At 47.2% G+C, this 15367-nt stretch overlaps 1 protein-coding gene across 2 annotated transcripts in view; it reads right to left on the bottom strand.

The window, feature by feature from the left end:
• Positions 1-6850, bottom strand: part of MYO18B (myosin XVIIIB) — a 234144-nt gene extending 227294 nt beyond the window's left edge. The window contains exon 1 of one of the 2 annotated variants that reach the window (XM_059895391.1): positions 6673-6850. The gene's annotated coding sequence lies outside the window, so the exon portion shown is untranslated. The remainder of the gene's footprint in view (positions 1-6672) is intronic. The other variant, XM_059895390.1, reaches the window with a different exon arrangement.
• Positions 6851-15367: the final 8517 nt, after the last annotated feature.

The following is a 15367-nucleotide window of genomic DNA, read 5'->3' on the forward strand; positions in this document are numbered from 1 at the left end:
CAACTGGCTATAAATCAGAGGTTCCCACAAGCCCCTCCTTGGGTTAGATCTATTTGCAGAGTGGCTCACAGAACTCAAAGAAACATTTTACTTACTAGATCACCGGTTTATTATAAAAGGATACAACTCAGGAACAGGCAGATGGAAGGGATGCACAGGGCGAGGTAGGGGGGAAGGGGCTCGAAGCTTCAACGTTCTCTACTCGCACCTCTCACCCCGAATCTCCACGTGTTCACCAACCCAGAAGCACTCCAAACCCCATCTATATATTTGGGACTCATAGCTTTCAAAACCCTTGGAATTTCCTAAGTGTTGAGAGTGATAAAGTTGTCATATATACTCTACCATGTATAAAATAGATAACTAATGAGAACCTACTGTATAGCACAGGGAACTCTACTCAGTGCTCTGTGGTGACCTAAATGGGAAGGAAATCCAAAAAAGAGGAGATATATGTATATGTATAGCCGATTCACTTTGCTGTACAGCAGAACTATTCTCGAATAAAAATTAATTTTTTTAAAAAGGTGCCTTTTGTTATGTTAATGAGGTGACTTTTGGAAAGCCAAATATATATGAGATGACCAAATATATACATATATATATTTTTTTCTTTTTTTTTTTCCTCTCTAGATTACCAGTTTATTATAAAAGGATCTAACTCAGGAACAGCCATATGGAAGAGACGCACAGGGCAAGGTATGGGGAAAGGGGTGCAAAGCTTCCATGTTGTCCCACTCGGCACCTCCCTGTGTACACCAATCCAGAAGCTCTCCAAACCCCATTCTTTTAATTTCACTGAAGCTTCGTTATGTAGACAGGATTAACTGATTCAACCTCAAGGCCCTCTCCCCTTCAAGGGGGTGGGGGGAGGGTGGAAGAGACTGAAAGTTCCAATCCTCTAATTCTGGTTGGTTCCCCTGGCAACCAGCCCCTTCCTTAGGGGCTTTCCAAAAGTCACCTCATTAACACAAACTCAGGTGTGGTTGAAAGGGTTTTGTTAGGAATATCAAAAGACACTCCTATCTGGAAATTCCACGGGTTTTAGAAGTTTTGTGCCAGGAATGAGGGACAAAGACCAAATATATATTTTATTATACCTACTCCCTAATACTAAATCTTACTGCTAATAAGGTAAGTACAATTAAAACTACAGTGAAATACCATTTTCACCTATCAAATTGGCCACATGGAAAAGTTTGCTATTACTCTGTGTTGGTGAGGACACTGGGGAACAGGCAATCTCATACACTACTAGTGCAAGTATGAAGGGCAGCATCTGCTGAAATTTTCAATGTATATTTCCTTTAATCCAGCAAGTCCACTTTTGTGGGCAATTCAGAACCCTCTCTAGAATAAGGGTCAGCAAATTTTTTTTTTTTTTTTCCAAAAAGGGCAAAAATGTAAATATTTTAAGCTTTGGGCCATGTGGGAGATGACCAAATATATAGTTTTGGTCTGAATGACCAAATATGTATTTTTCTTCATAAATCATAATATTGCACCCAGCTCAATAAAAATCTCCAAATGCTTTGCACATCAGCTGTCTTTGACAAGTCTTCACCTCTCCCCCCACCCCCTTCCTCTCTCCCTAAATCATGCTCTGAGTGTTTCTTGAAGAAATAGAAAAATCTTGGCTCCTCCAGCACATTGCCTCTCCACTCTCCATATTTGTGGTTGCCTCACTGACCCAGCTTGGCCACACGTCCCTTGCCAGCCACGTACAGCCTAGTGAGATCCTGGACCTCCCAGATGGGCCTTCTGGCCTAGGGATGACCAGTAATATTTCTCTCAAATGCTAGCATCTACTGATCTGTAGTTGGGGGCTGTCTGGAGTGTTGTGTTGAGAAGGATCCTGAGCTATGGCTGAACTAGCAAGAAAGTGTGTGGTGATTGACTAGCAATGTCTGCCATGGGTGCAGGAATGGTTAGGAGCAGTGCCTGTGCCACGTATTTGCCATTTCCAGGCTGGTGCTTCCCCTGCCACAGTGAGGCAAGAGGCTGGTCAGTCTTTTGCTGGGTGGCTCCCCTGATTGCTCCATCACAGGGCTGTCTTTCTACCCCTGCTCCCTTGCTACCTGGAGTTTTGCTGTCTAATACGGCAGCCACTAGCCACATGGGGCTATTTAAATTTAAATTAATTAAAATTAAATGAAAACTTCAGGGGCTTCCCTGGTGGCACAGTGGTTAAGAATCCGCTTGCCAATGCAGGAGACACGGGTTTAAGCCCTGGTCCGGGAAGATCCCACATGCCTCGGAGCAACTAAGCCCGTGCACTACAACTACTGAGCCTGCACTCTAGAGCCCGCGAGCCACAACTACTGAAGCCCGCACACCTAGAGCCGGTGCTCCCAACAAGAGAAGCCACCACAATAAGAAGCCCGCAAACCACAATGAAGAGTAGCCCCCGCTCGCCACAACTAGAGAAAGCCCACGCGCAGCAACAAAGACCCAATGTGGCCAAAAATTAAAAAATAAATAAATTTATTAAAAACCAAACCAAACAAAAAAACCTTCAGCTTTTCATCTGCACCAGGCACTTTCCAATGTTCCACACGTGGCTAGTGGCTACCATATTGGACAGCAGAGATACAAAACATTTCTATTATCGAAGAAAGTTCTGTTGGACAGAACTAGGCTAGATCAGGGTTTTCAATAGGTGGTGATTGTGCTCACCCATGGATGTTGGGCAATGCCTGAAGGCATTTTTGGTTGTCACAGCTGGAGACGGGGTGCTACTGGTACCTACCAGGTAGAGGCCAGGGATGCTGCTAAACGTCCTACAGTGCTCAGGACAGTCCTCCCACCACAAAGAATTACTCAGTCCCAAATGTCAGTAGTGCTGAGGTCAAGAAACCCTGGTCTAAAAGAATCATGTCAAGTGGAGAGGAGCGTTAAGGGGAAGAAAGGGCAAAATAATCTTGCTTCAAACAATAAATAGATGTGATATAGAAAGAATTGAGAAAATGAGTCAACCCACTGTTGACAGAAGAATAAGAGGAGAAGTCATTCCTGGACCCATCGCCACTTAGTGGCTCTGTGACCCCAGGCAAGTCAGTAACCCTCTCTGATTCTCAGTTTTCTCCTCGATAAAACTGGAACAGTATGATGCCCCCTCCTGGATTGTCAATGGATTAAATGAGATAATGAGTTTGAATAGGCTTTGTTATCTGTCCCTGTGGAACAGTGTTGCATAATTGGTTATCTTAGCTCACGTTGTTTATTAGACTAGACTAAATAAACAAGTCTCTGGCAGCAAGGCACCAAGTCCCACTTTCATTTCACTCTGCATGACCTTGGGTCACTTAAGCCTCTAAATCTCACTTCCTGATCTGTAAAATGGGGCTAATCACTCATGCCCAAGCTCACAGCAATATCCAGTGTGAAGGAGACATTTAATCCCAGTAAGCAACCATCTCTCTCTCTCAACTCGACAGTTAATCTGGTTCCCCTCCATGAAACTGAAACTCAAACCCCAGCTGGTACCCAAGAAACAGCTGAAAATGCACGCACGCAATCTTTTATGAGCGGAGATGAATTCCCTTGGGACCCCGGACCTTGAAATCCCTGACTCCCTGAGCCTGAGTACTGGCTGAGTATTTGGTAAATCCACCTCACCGATTCTCGAAGATCTTTCCTTTACTGCCAGAAACTGTACTTCTTCAAAGTAATTAAGTAGCAGGGAGAAACACAGTGTAGAGCAGGAAAGGAAAATTACGGAGCTGGGTGAGTCACGCCGGGGCCGGGGGAGGTGATTCAGGTGAAGCTGATGTTGGCTCTGGGTCCTTCAGAATGAATGGTGTACACGTGTGTGTGTGTGTGTGTGTGTGTGTGTGTGTGTGTGTGTGAGAGAGAGAGAGAGAGAGAGGGAAGGGGAGGGGAGGGGAGGGGAGGGGAGAGGAGAGACTGACTTCTGCCTTGATGGTTATGAGATATCCCAGCAGCTCTCATCCCAATGAGCTTGTTTGTGTAATAAAGTTCATTTTTGTTGAAACTAGAGCTGAGATTTAATCCTTTCATTTGAGGCTTGGAGGATGATGGTGGAGAAGGTTTTGGGGGTGGAGTAATAGGAAAAATTGGGTTATTATTCCAAAATGGGGTGCCCCAGGCTGTTCCCTGAATGCCAAACTTCAAGGCAGGGGCTGTTCTAAGCCCAATGCCGTCACTGCAAAGCTGTGTGTCCTTGGGCAAGTCGCTAACCCTCTCTGTGCCTCGGCTGCCTGATCTGTGAACAGGTGAGGCTGGATTTGACAACACCCGGGGGGCCCTCCACTTGCCGACTTTCTCCATCTTTCAAATAATTCAATTTCACATAGCTTAAATATTAAGGATACCGTGAAAAGACATGGAGGAAACTTAAGTGCATGTTACTAAATGAAAGGACCCATCTGTAAAGAGTATGTACTGTAGACTCCAACTATATAGCATTCTGGAAAAGGCAATACTGTGGAGACAGTAAAACGATCAGTGATTGCCAGGGGTTGGGGGGAGAGGGGGATGAACAGGCAGAGCACAGAGGATTTTTAGAGCAGTGAAACTGCTCTATAGGATACCATAATGATGGATACATATCATTATGCATTTTCCAAATCCATAGAATATACACCACCAAGAGTGAACCATCACAGACACTATGGATTTGGTGATAATTACGTGTCAGTAAAGGTTCATCAGTTGTAATAAACATCCCACGCTGGTGGGGAATGTTACCACGGGGGAGGCTGTGAACGTGGGGACGGAGGTGTATGGGAATCTCCGTACCTTCCGCTCAATTTTGCTGTGAATCTAAAACTGCTCTAAAAAATAAAAGTTATTAGTTAAAAACATTCAAGGATATGCCATAAACCACAGTCGCCATACCGCGACTAACCACCTGCTTAAACCAGCCCATTCAGACAGTCGTTTGTATCTCCTAGGTAAACCAGGAGCCGCTGAAGGGCTGTGTCATCAAGGCCTAGAAGGAATCTAGCCAGAGTTCCCATTCTTTTGGCCGTGCCGGGAGGTTCTCTCCGGCGTTGGGGCCTTTTCATCTCATCTCACGAAGCCCCCAGAAGCGCTTGGTCTTGCCCCTGGCTGAACACGGGCCTTATGAAATTTTGCAATAATCAGACCCTAACAGAGGACAGTGCGTGTTTCCATGTCTGTGATACCATGAGTTTTGACAAGGTGGGTGCTAAGCAGCAGCCCCCTGGGGTTTTGTCCGCTCCCACAGAGGAAAGGCGTTTCTCCAGCTTTGGTGGGCACCAGACGCGCCCATCCGGTTTGAAACCTGTGAATTTCCGGGCCCCTTCCCCCCAGGACCGCTCAGTAGTTCTGAGATGGTCCCGGGAATCTGCATGTTTAACACCCCCCCACCCCCACCCCCGCCCCGTGAGGCCGGTGGAGATAATCAACAACCCATCCTTGGAGAAACGCTGCCCTGGATGTTGAATCCTGGTTGCCATCTCCAGGATGGTCTTGCCAAGGCCCTCAGGTTTAGAAGGCGAAACTAAAGCTCAGATCCCGGAAGGGACTGCTCCGAGGTCGCAGAGTCAGCAGAGCCCAAACTTGGCTATTCAAGGTCACCGGGCCTATGTGCAGGTGCCACCAGACATCTGCACTGGTGACATGCAGCCCCTCCAAAGTCAGGAGACCCTCCTTCTCCTCCTCCTCTGTCTCTCTCTCTGTGTCATTATTTTCTAGAACTCATCCACAGCCTAAACTACACAGCCCCCCCTGGACGTATCACCCAGATACAGGAGAGCCTGAGTCAGTAGCAAAGACAACCCTGAGGGAACCACGGTCCTGTCAGACACAGGAAGCCCCAGTGGGCCCCTCAGCCCCCCTGAGCTGGTGCACTGAGCGGGCCAGGCATCTGCTCGGCCGGCCGCAGAGTGAAAGCGGCAGCCCAGTTCTCCTGGCCCAGCAGGTCGAGGCCAGACTGGAACCGACTGGACTTTCCCTTCCCGGCCACCTCTACGGAAAAGCCTTCCCAAGGCCACGGCCCTGAGGCCTAACTCCAGGGAGGGAGCTCCATGTGAAGACACAGCCCCTCCCCACTGTGCCCACTGCCCACACCACCCAACGAGGCCTGTGCCACTTCTCCATTCAAAGAAATGCCCACAATGGGCGAGCCAGAGAAAATCCCTCCTCTCGGACAGTGGATCAAGTCAGGGCCACATGAAACTCAAACCTCCGTCCACCATCCCCCTTCCCGCCCCATGCTTATTTGGAAGAAATGGAATAAAAAACCATTACAATCAAGGCTTAGACTCAACAGTGTTGGAAACGTGAAAGAAGCGTTTGGCTTCCTGACCATCAACTGACACCCAGTTAAGCAGAAACCACTGGTAGCTGAGGGAAAATACGAACCCCTGCCGTCTGGCGGCTGAGATTCCAAAGTGAAGGTTATCTCATGACTCTAAATATATTTAATAATTAGCAAACAGCTGGGGCCTGACCAGGGTGATCTTTAAAAGTATCCCCTCACCCCAGCGTTTGGTCATAAAAATCCTTCCATGAAACACTCTTGTTTTCTAAGCAGGCAACCAGCCAAAGGGAAGAGGGCTCAGAGGCCAAAAGGCCTGAAATAGATGGCAAGACCAGAGGCCACCGCAGCCCCCAAAGCACATTCTGGAAAATTAGGCCTATCCGCTCACAAGGCGCGCACCGTCAAACCCAGCCCGACGGTACCTTCTCCAGCCGGTGCTGAGGTCACGGGATCCACTCCGGTCCGAGGGGTCTCCCCAGGTCCCAGCGCAGAGACCCACCAGGCCAGGAGAGCAGGGACAGAGAAGAAATGGCAGCAGCTCCCCGCCCGGCGCCGGCACTCACATCCCCTTCCCTGACTGCTCCTCCCCGTCCTCCCCCACGCCAATGTGATAGCAGCAGCTGAGTGGACAAGTCATTTCTAAAATTAGCCGCTGAGCTCCAGGTCTGGACAGGAGGCAGCAGCTCGGGGTGGCCGCTGACCAGGCAGTCGGAGCGCATGGACGTATTTGGTGGTGCAGAACAGGGGCGGGGACAGCTCCCGACGCCAGCGCCTTCGCCCCCGCCCCCCACCCCACCCCCCGCCCCCCGCCCCCACCCCCACATCCCCCGCCCCGGCCCCGGCCGGCGGCACAGCCATACTCCCGCCCCGGCTCCACGCAGATAACCGGAGGCCACAGCAGCTGGGTGAGGAGGAGTGTCCCGGCTGGTCCTGGGAAGGAAATAGCTCGACCGAATGCCGGTGTCTCTCGGTGTAAGGAAGATGCAGCTGCTCTCGCTCACCCGGACAGCAGCCTGAGGTCTTTAATGAACTCACGTCCTATTCTCGACAACCCTAGGAGATAGGGCTTTCCCCATTCCCATGTCGCAGATGGGGAAACGGAGGCACAGAAAATGAACCGACTTACCCAAAGCAGTGGAGAGCCAGGAATTGAACCCACGTAGTTCTGACCCCAGAGGGCACAGTCTTAAACAGCAAACAGGATGCTCTAAAAGGGTGCTCTGTCCACTGCCTGCATGACCCACTCGGCTCCTTGGGCCCTTTAATCGATAGGAACTGGTAAGAGGCCAGATGAGAGATTCAGGCGAGGCTTTACTGGGGCTCATGCTGCAGCACGAGGGAGCACGAACAAGGAACAAGTGCCCTTGCTCGCTCCCCAAGGAGGACGGGCTGATTCCTTAAATGAGGTGAGGGTAGGGGCAGATCAGTGGGTCGGGCAGGAGACGTAGCCTAGGTGGTCTGCCCACCCGCTCCTGGTGCCGAGCCGTGTGCAGGGATCATGCGCAGTGCCGGCTTTTGCTCCCGGCACCTTAGAAATGGCAGTTGGTTTGCGGCCTTTCTGTATCTTATTGTTCCTAATTACCCCAGCTGCGCATGCTTGCAGTTAATGTTAGTCCCTTATAGTTCCTCCGTATTCTGTTGCTCCAGAAGACGTTTGTTCAGGTGCAAACACTCTGGTAAAGGGCCCCAGGTCTCGGCCTATCTCACCTGGAAGGAGAGAAGTAGGGGCTTCCATAGATTAAGTATATCGTGCAGGTCCACACAGCTAGCAAGCGGTAGAGTCAGGACTCAAATCCAGGTCCTCCTGACTCTGAAGCCCACGGTCATTGGAACATGACATGCTGCTTCTCTGAAGAATCATTTCAACCATCAGTACGTGTTGTAACTCTGCTGTCCCCATGGCTGATTGAGCAATAGTTTTCCAAAGGAAACTATTATTTTCTTCTGGCTGTTGACAATTAGCGTTTGACAGAAGTTCATAGAAACACAAAGTAAAGCCAGCTTTGGAAATGGCTATCTATACAATCAACATGAGATTGAGGAGGGTCCCCAGGGGTCCCACGGAGGGTGGTGTGGGACATCTTAGGCTGCTCCACACAAAGAGGTTGAAGATGACAAGTCCCCTCAACCTATTTTCTCCATGTCGTGCTGGATTATCTAACATTGAAACATGAACCCACCTCGTGCCACGTCCTGAAACTCATTTCATGGTGTGTTTCTGCCTCTTGTATCTTTTCATGGCTGTTGGTCTTAAATGGTGGGGTGGATCTCTGGGCCAGGGGCTGGGGGTCTTCATAAGCTGAGACCTATAGGGACGGTTAAGTTAACTTGGATCTGTCTGCCCTGAGGGCCCCTGGCAAGTCTGCTTTATTCTCCTGGTACCCGTGGTGGTAGGTTTTCACCACCCAGGACAGTCAAGTATTGCTCTGACTGTGCTATGATTTAGGGAAGCCTCGTAAGCAACATTTTGTCACCTGGTTGAGCATTTATCTTTCTGTCTTGAGGCTCTGTTCCCTAGGTGCGGGAGGAAAGGACTAGAAAATGAAGTGGCCCTTCTGGTGCTTCCGGTGCAATTAGCATGGCATCACTGGTGCTATTCTTCAGGGTGTCCAGGTGGTCTAAGTGGCTATAGGTCATCTTGGGCAAAGACTAAGGGAATCGTTACTGATCACACCTGCCCTGGGGTTGCTGGTCCTTCATCCTGGACACCTGACCTCTTCTTCCTCAGGTAGTGAGCTCTGGGTCCACAAAATGGCCAAGGGATTGTGACGATTTATTGGGACAATTGACTTCAGTCGCTTGATTATCCTTAATTTTCTTTTCTGAGTGGGACCCTTGTTGGCAGCTCAATGTCTTTTGCCCCTTGGGGTGCTATTCATCATCTCCATCCGTCCTTTGAGCTAGGAGCCCCCCGCTGCTCCCCGGACCTCATCACACACTAGGATGATTGCTTCCACCCAGCGTCTGATGGTTAAGTGCTGTCATCGGCCTCTTTCATTTTGAGGCTCCTACCATCCTCACTGCCATCAGAGAGCTGTGTGTGTGTGTATGCATGTGTGTGTGATGATAAACTGGAGAACAGTCTCGTGTGTGTCTGTCCGTTTGACAATCATGAGAATCCTCTCACGTGACCACTGCGGGGCCCGGTGTTGTACGTCATGATCCCCTTAAGGATAAAGGGGAACTGTCTCTGTCTCTTTAAGTGTCTGGTACACAGTAAGTGCTCAAAAAATACATACAAAATGAATAATCAAATGTATGGAAACTGAGCTGGAGCAGGTGTCCCAGGGTCTGGTCCCACATCATGCTTTCTCTAGATGTCTGTCCATCTCCCACCAGTCTGTGGTCTCCCATTCACCCAGCACAGGGCCAGGCACTGAGTAGGTGCTCATGGGATCTCTGGAGAACAAAGTAACCGATGAATAAAAGACCAGCCTGGGGTGCAGAAGTGGGAGAGACTCCTGTAGAGGAAACCCCCCGACACCTGCCCTCTGACTGAGGTACAGAGATGACATGTCTGCACAGAGCCTGGCTCAATCCTGACCCCGGGAAGGTGGCCTCGCCTCATTGGGCCTCCAGACTCCCCTCTGTAAAATGCGGATCCTGATCCCACTGACCATTCCAGAGTGTGTGGCCCATGCTAGATACTCAGTGGATGTTTGTTGAGTGACTAAATGACCGAATGGAGATCTGTAAAAGTTTTTCATACCATCGGAGCTGCCAGCAGAGGAGAGCTGCCACTGAGCTTCTCAGTGGGCCTGATACGGGAGGAAAGGGATTATACCCAGTACGTATCCAGAGTTTAGTGAACAGATGTTTTAAATTAAGGAGTGCCCTTGGCATCAACACCTATGGAAGGATAGAGCACTCTTCTTTCACTCAGTGTTACCTTTTGACATTGGTGCATGTAACTGTGGTTTATTTGGGTTTTTTATTTTGTTTGTTTTATTTTTTGTGTTTTTTTGTTTTTGTTTTTAATGTGACTATCAAATATATATTACATGTAATCCATACATATAAACTTAATCACTGAGCCTAACTAAAGTGGCACTTGTTTTTTATTGAAGTATTGTAGATTTACAATAGTGTCTTAGTTTCAAGTGTACAACATAGTAATTCCAAATTTTTATAGATTATACTCCATTTAAAGTTATAATGCAAAAGGTAAGCTTTTGCGATGGCAACTACAAAGGGCAAATGTATTTGTTAAGCTTATGTAGCTAAGCCTCCGACCGTATGACCTTATTTTACATTGAGGGACCAAAATTTACACAAACAAATAGAATGTTCATAATTCTGTTCCTTTCTTTTTCCATTCCTCCTTGGTCATTTCAAGACAGAGAAGTGAAACCATCAAATCTGTCACACAGAAACAATGAGGCCAGAAGTTAGGTTTAAAACAGGATCAAGCTAGTAGCCCCTGATGCATCTTCTTCCATCTTTCACTAATATACACATAAAAGGCAGAAAATTTGGAAAATTCCAATGCAGAAAACTATGACTGACAGTCAGGTAGAGACATATTTTACTGGCTATCAAATCAGCACTGTTTCTACACCTGAAGACCTGGGCATTTTACCCACATCCCAAAGTTAATAAGAATAAAAATGTAAAACACATTCATTTGGGATATCCATAAGTTAGGCAAAATGTCTCCTTGCCATGATTATCTGCTCTGTCTCCCATTTTGCCTGTTAGGGATCCATTAATATGAGCCACTAAGTAAATTTCCCCTCATGGGCTTTTTTGATTACGTGCATGTCCACAGCTGCGTACATGAGCACAGAGTGAAGCTTCAGTGTTTCATCTGGTTAATCCGATCCCGGGAGATAACCAGCCTGAACAATTTGGACTGAAAACCTTTTTTCAATCTCCAGTACCCAACATGGTTAGAAAGTGGCCAGGAAAAGAAAGCCTCCCCTTCAGTTCAACACCTGGTTTCCGCCCAGGTAAACCAGCAGGGGCTCCAGGGTTCAGGAAGGCACGGTTTAAGGGGGAGAGTGACACAGCAGTGATCCTTAAGGCGACGTGGGAGGAGCCCTGGGATGTGCGGGAGAGCATTTCCTTTTCGCTCTACAAGTACAGCCAAAGTCCCTCACATTTACCCTTCGTAGGAAACTTGGGTGTTTTTGGCTAGAATGGTCCGTCAAGATCATCTAATTCAACTCTCTTAATTTAGGGATGAGAAAACAGAAGACCAAAGAGGTCACCCAGTGACCTTGCTCAGAGCAGGGTCCCCAGGCTGCTCTCTCTCCTCCTGGGCGCCAAGGGGTGAGTGGATTTCTGCAGCTCTCAGGAGCGATCCTTGGTTACGTATGGCATCAGACCAAAGGCCCTATCACGCGGCTGACCTCTGCCTACGATGCTGACTACGTGCTCCGTAGCTGGGGCTCCCGTCAACTGTTTTGTTAAGAGGTTTTCACGTCGGCAAACACACATACATTCCAGGGAAACTGGATGGCTCCATGGCCCAATCGTGATGTCCTTCTTTCTTGAACCCGCAAGGGACAGGAGGTGTTTCCACCTCAAGGACAGAGGTACCTACCCTACCCTCGACCTGTGGACCTACAAGCAGACAGTTCTGCCCAGGCAGCTGTGGCTCTGGGGCCACCACTTCCTTGGATTTCTGTTTTAAAGTGACATGTACCACGGGGTCTCTCCTGAAGTCTTCATGAGAGTAGGGATGGAGAGTGAGAGGCCTTAACTTCTGGGAGGGATGCCAAGGTCAGCCCGGGAGTACATGGGGGAGCCTGGCACAGGTCCTAGAAAAACTGGAGACGAGATGGACCTCCTGGCTTTCCTAGACTCTTTTCTGGCACCATGTCTTCCACAAGCAGGTAGTCTCCCAAACCCTGATGCTGAAGTTGGCTGTGCTCCAAGAATCCATGAAATCAGCAGAAATGCTTGTTGGCAGTTCCCTTCCCTTTTTTTTAAAAAATAAAATCAGCCTCTGCATGAATTTCCTCCGAAGTTAGGATTCTTACAAATGAGTCACCTCCTGATGACCTAACAGCTTGATAAAGAAATGTAGTTTTTAGTTGGGGCGGGGGGGGATAGCACACCGAAGTAAATCTCTTTGTACAGATCCTTTTTATTGAGATTTACATAAGCAATTTATCAACACAGAAAACCAGCCTGGCTGCCCCCAAATAACCGTGAAAGATGGTGAAACTAACCGACGGTGACACACCACACACAGGGCAGGTGACTGCGGACTTGAACCAGCATCTTACGTGGGATACAATTTCAAACGTGCACTAGTAAACACATACTAAGAGGCGACCGTAAACCTCCACTGGCACAAGCGATGGGAAAAGAGATAAAAACAGATGGTAATTTAATAGGTACAATATCTAGACTTACAATATCAAATTCACTGGCTTCACTTGGTATAGCAATGCATGAGAGAAAACAGATTTATTTCTTCAAGGGCATTACACTTGGCCATGAACAGAGCAAATATGTGACCACGTGGATGGCTGTGCAGCTAGGGCAACAGGGAGAGAAAAACATCAGCATGTGAGGAGGGACCCCGTCTCACAGGGACCGATCTTCACTCTATTTCACGTGGACCCTTTTAACCATAGACGAGCCCATTTCCCAAACCATTTTGAGACGGCAAGGGGGGAAGAGTCACGTTCGAATGTGCTGCTCCCAGAAGTGCTGTTTTAAAACCCAGCAGGGCCGTTTCTAAAGAATGTGGAAGCAGCAGCTTCCATTTAGTAGTTGATGAATCAGGTGCAACAGTCAAATCTAGAGGCAATGGCGAGACCGACTGGGGGGACTTGGCACAAGAAGAATCAGAAATGATGCTCTGCAGGTGAACTGCAGCTCCTGAAGGCTGACCACACAGAAGGGATGGTACCTACCTGCCCCGCTCGCTGGGGCCCCTACACGACACGGTGAAATCTACATCACGAGGGAAGGACGGCTATACACTTTCCCGAAATTCTTTTACGATGGAGCCAGCGTAGAATCAAGCATTCGAGGAACCTGTCAACAAGCAGGGGGCCTTCGGAAGAGGTAGATGAAAGCAGTTATTTCACCACAAGTTCACTGTCAGATGTTACCCCAAGAAGTGCGCTTGCCTCTCAGCACAGATCAGAGGGTTAAGCTATTGTTGAAAACAGTTCATGGCCATGAGAAGGGATGTCCACCCCACATTGCTATACGCTTTGTTTCAATTTTATTTTGTGGGAAAAAAAAAAACAGAAACAGAAAAGACTGCATTTCCTTAAATAACAAGCTATACAAATAAAAAGGGGCAGAAGCGGTAAGCAATGTTTTTGATGAGAACTGAAGGATTCAATAAATAATATAAAATGCTTTTGTGCTAAAACAGAACTCTTGTTTTTATATATATATATATATATATATATATATATATATATATGTAGTTTGGCAATCTTTACGCTACCCAGAAAAAAGCCAAATCTATTATAATTTGTTAAAACAGAGAAAAATACAATTTAACAATAGAACTAAAAAAAAAAAAAAAGGCCAGTGCTTAGCTTATAAACCACATAAGTATGTACATCATGGAATATAATCAACTAAGAAACAAGAAGTTGAATTTCAAGTCTTTTGGAATATGAATACACGATTAGAAATATTTCTCCATTCCCTACCCCTTACATGAGAGACATTTTATATTAGGACAAAATTAAAATTGGAAGCATAGTTACCAGTTTTTCAGAGATGATTTTGAGATTTGTTAGATGTAAGAGAGTTTACTATAAGAACGTGAGTCATTTAACTCTCAAATGCAGGGTTTTCCTATATGGTTTTGATGGAATGATACACGTTAATCCATTTTCTGTAGTGTGTGCGTGTTTTTTTTAAATAAAGGCAATTTAAAATTTGGGGTGCTACATTTATCAGTAAGTGCTAACACGGCCAGGCCAGTGAAGTGGCCGGTCACTCATGCCCCCAGGCCTTTGGACGCTGCCAGAGTTGGGCATCCCTGTTACTCGGCTGTCAAAGAACAGCTCTCTTAGTCTTCGAGGATGAAGGAAATCTAAAGGCCATTATGACTCGAGGAAGCCAAGAAGTATCATCTTAGACTTCAACTTTCATTCTTTCTACAGTAAATTTTTAAAAATGTGGCCTGGATACAAAAAATTCATATTAACATGAATTTAAGTGATTAATTAATGAAAGCTTCTCAAGTTAACCTGATGTGGGAGGGAAATCATGTTAGAGCTTTAGGAAGAAAAAATGTTTTGAAAAGTAAAGCTCACTCTGCTTGGCTCAAGCAGCAAGCCCAGTCTTGTCACTGTAGGGGAATTACGGTACCTTCAGTGGGTGTGCAGCAATGTCCCCACCTGACTGACAGGGTGACAGCAGCCCACACCCCACCTCTGGCCTTCTTCCCCTCCCCTGATTGGCCGCAAGGCGCACACACCAAGATGGGGCATCAGCTCTGGGTCCTGTGTGCCTTCCCCAAGGGTGCTGGATGACAAGGAGGGGCAACCGGCAACCTCATTTCTACAGAAAGTCCTGGTGGAAAGCAAACAGCCTCTTCTAAGTCCAGCAGCTCCATATTCAAAACTAAAGCGACCGAGTGTTAAAATAGTTACTATTCAACTCTTCTTGTTATAAGGGGAAAACCACCCCAAAGCACCAAGTTCAACTGTAATTTCCCTGGTGCTTTATGGTGTAAGGAGATTGGCTTTTCCCAGCGAATTAACTCCTTTTGTCCTTTGCCCCATCTCTACCAGGATCCTGCCTTCTGTGACCCCCACTCCATCCACGTCCCAGCGTGTGTCACAGATCCCAATGAAGCCCAACTCCTCTCTGGGTACAAACACATCCATCCCCTGGCAGGGGAGGAGTTCCTTCCCCAAGCATCTCTGAATGACACAGATATGAGTCCCTGAATGAAACTGAGAAAAATTACATATAAATTAAATCATACAAGATAAGCCTTATCTTACACCAGCACACTGCAAATTTTTTAACATATTTACATCAAGCAAAAAAAGTCCAACTTTGAGAATTTTCTTTTCTTCTTGATAGGTTAAAATTTTGAAACATCAGAAAAATCAATTCCGCTGAAAAGTCAAATGTTGTATTCGACTGGCCCAACTATAAATTCTGAATGAAATAAAAAATCAT

This window comes from Balaenoptera ricei, chromosome 14 (genome assembly GCF_028023285.1).
Source record: "Balaenoptera ricei isolate mBalRic1 chromosome 14, mBalRic1.hap2, whole genome shotgun sequence".
NCBI classification, from domain to species: Eukaryota; Metazoa; Chordata; class Mammalia; order Artiodactyla; family Balaenopteridae; genus Balaenoptera; species Balaenoptera ricei.